Here is a 3,195-nt window from a genome sequence, read left to right as displayed (position 1 = left end):
AAACCGAAACTGATGCTTACAAAATTATTGATAACACTGCTTCCCACTCACATGAGTAGCACCAAGAAAAAGATATCGTTAGATCATCTAAAGCAGCTAGAGCCGATTCTAGCCATGACTTAGATTCCATTTCAGCAAAGATAGATGCTGTCGAGAGACGAATGGAAAAGATGACTAAGGATATTCACTCAATACGAATTAGTTGTGAGCAGTGTGGAGGACCACATTTGACAAAAGATTGTCTCAGTATTGAACTAACAATGGAACAAAGAGAGAATATTTCATATCTAAACCAAAGGCCTGGAAATAATTATCAGAATAATTATCAACCGCCAAGACCAATTTACAATCAAAACCAGAATTATAACCGAAATCTTCCATACAACATCCAACAAGGTCCTAGCAATCAACAAGTATCCAATAATACTTACAATAAGCAAAGACCTAATTTTCAAAACAAACCACAACAAACCGATGATAAAAAGCCAAATTTAGAAGATATGATGACGAAGCTAGTTGAAACTCAAACACAGTTTTTCTCATCTCAAAAACAAACCAATGAACAAAATGCTCAAGCATTTAGAAATCAACAAGCTTCTATTCAAAATTTAGAACAAGAAGTAAGTAACCTAGCAAGGTTAATAGGTGAAAGAAAATCGAGAAGTCTACCTAGTGATACAAATGCTAACTCCCGGAATGAAACAGCTAAAGCCATTACCACAAGAAGTGGTATTACACTTAAACCACCTGAAATGCCTGTAATTTCTGATGAAGCTATTCCTACTCCACAAGAACCACAACCTGAACAAGATAAGGAAAAAGAATCGGTAGTTAAAAAGGTTAATGAAGATAACACAGTTAAGACTAAACCTTATGTTAAACCATACCAACCACCACTTCCTTACCCGAGTAAAATGAAAAAAGAGAAACTTGAAGCCGAGCAATCAAAATTCTTGGATATGTTTAAACAGATAAATGTAAATCTTCCTTTCATTGATGTAATTTCAGGAATGCCTAGATATGCTAAATTTCTGAAAGATCTAATATCGAATAGAAAGAAAATGGAAGAACTCTCGGCTGTTACTATGAATGCTAATTGTTCAGCAGTGCTGTTGAATAAGATACCAGAAAAACTATCTGATCCAGGAAGTTTCACAATTCCATGTTTTCTGGGTAGTCTTAGTTCAATAGAAGCATTGGCAGACTTAGGTGCTAGTATAAATTTAATGCCGTATTCACTATACGCTAAACTAGACCTTGGAGAATTGAAACCAACAAGAATAAGCATACAACTAGCCGATAGATCAATAAAATATTCTAGAGGGATAATGGAGAACATGCTAGTTAAAGTTGGTACTTTAGTATTTCCAGTATATTTTGTTGTTCTGGACATGGAAGAAGATTCTCAAGTTCCTCTAATATTAGGAAGACCATTCGTAAACACGGCTAAAGCAATGATAGACGTGTTTGGTAAGAAACTGACCCTAAGTATAGAGAACGAGAGTGTTACCTTTTCAGTTGATAGAGCAATGCAACAACCGCAATCTGCAGATGATACATGTTATTATATTCAAACTATAGATTCACATGCAAAATTGTTAGAAGAATTTCCAGAATTACAAGGAACGGGAGAATGTTCTTTAGGAGAAGGAACTGAACCAATTAATGAAGTTGAAATGTTAGCTACACTAATAGCTAATGGATATGAACCAACAACAGAAGAAATTCAAATGCTAAAAGAAGAAGACAGATATCGATATAAATCATCGATAGAAGAACCACCAACATTAGAGTTAAAACCACTTCCAAACCATTTGGAATACGCTTATTTACATGGTGAATCTGAATTACCTGTAATAATATCGTCTTCTCTTACTGAAAATGAGAAATCACAACTCAATTCTGTGTTGAAAGCTCATAAACCAGCTATTGCATGGAAAATTCATGATATTAAAGGAATAAGTCCTTCGTATTGCACACATAAAATCCTTATGGAAGAAGGTCATAAAACATATGTGCAACTCCAACGAAGACTAAATCCTAATATGCAAGATGTAGTTAAGAAAGAAATTATTAAACTGCTAGATGCAGGTTTAATTTATCCAATTTCTGATAGTCCATGGGTAAGCCCAGTTCAATGCGTGCCTAAGAAGGGTGGCATGACTGTCATTACAAATGAGAAAAATGAGCTTATTCCTACTAGCACTGTAACAGGATGGCGTGTGTGTATTGATTATAGAAAATTAAATGACGCCACCAGAAAAGATCACTTTCCCTTACCTTTTATTGATCAAATGTTGGAAAGGTTAGCCGGAAACAGTTACTATTGTTTTCTAGATGGTTTTTCCGGATACTTTCAAATTCAAATTGCAACCGAGGATCAAGGGAAAACCACATTTACGTGCCCTTATGGTACTTTTGCTTACAAACGCATGCCATTTGGACTTTGCAACGCCCCTGCAACCTTTCAAAGGTGCATGATGGTGATTTTTCATGACATGATAGAAGAATGCATGGAAGTTTTCATGGATGACTTTTCAGTCTTCGGTGATACATTTGAATCATGTTTAGTTAATCTAGAACGAATGCTTATTAGATGTGAACAATCAAATTTAGTTCTTAATTGGGAGAAATACCATTTCATAGTTAAAGAAGGCATCGCTCTTGGACATAAAATCTCAACGGAAGGAATTGAAGTGGATAGAGCTAAAGTAGATGTAATTGCTAAACTTCCACATTCCACCAATGTTAGAGGAGTTAGGAGTTTTCTAGGGCATGCCGGTTGATGTGCTGGATCGTAACCTTTATTTATGAACGGATTTGAGTTGTTTTGTTACACGAATTGATTTATTGTATATGCGGTATTTTATTGAATTCAGGTTGATTTCACACATATATAAGCAACTAGTCCTATCCGTGTAGTTTAGTTTGTCGGTAAATCCGATTCGTTCCACAGGGAGATGGAGTGTTTAATGGTTTTTAATAGTCTTTGATGTCAAACTTAGTTAAAGGGGGTTTTGGATTATGAATTTATAAAATAACAGTAATAGAAAATAACCTAACTAATTTCATAAATAAAATTACAAGATTACAATAATTAACTTAAAAAGGAACTAAATGAGATTATACTAATTAGGATGCGAATATTTTATTACTAAAGGGTAATTAGTAAAATAGTAACTTTTAATAAAACTA

This window comes from Rutidosis leptorrhynchoides, chromosome 10 (genome assembly GCF_046630445.1).
Source record: "Rutidosis leptorrhynchoides isolate AG116_Rl617_1_P2 chromosome 10, CSIRO_AGI_Rlap_v1, whole genome shotgun sequence".
Taxonomy (NCBI): Eukaryota; Viridiplantae; Streptophyta; class Magnoliopsida; order Asterales; family Asteraceae; genus Rutidosis; species Rutidosis leptorrhynchoides.
Note: the sequence above shows the minus strand (reverse complement) of the source record.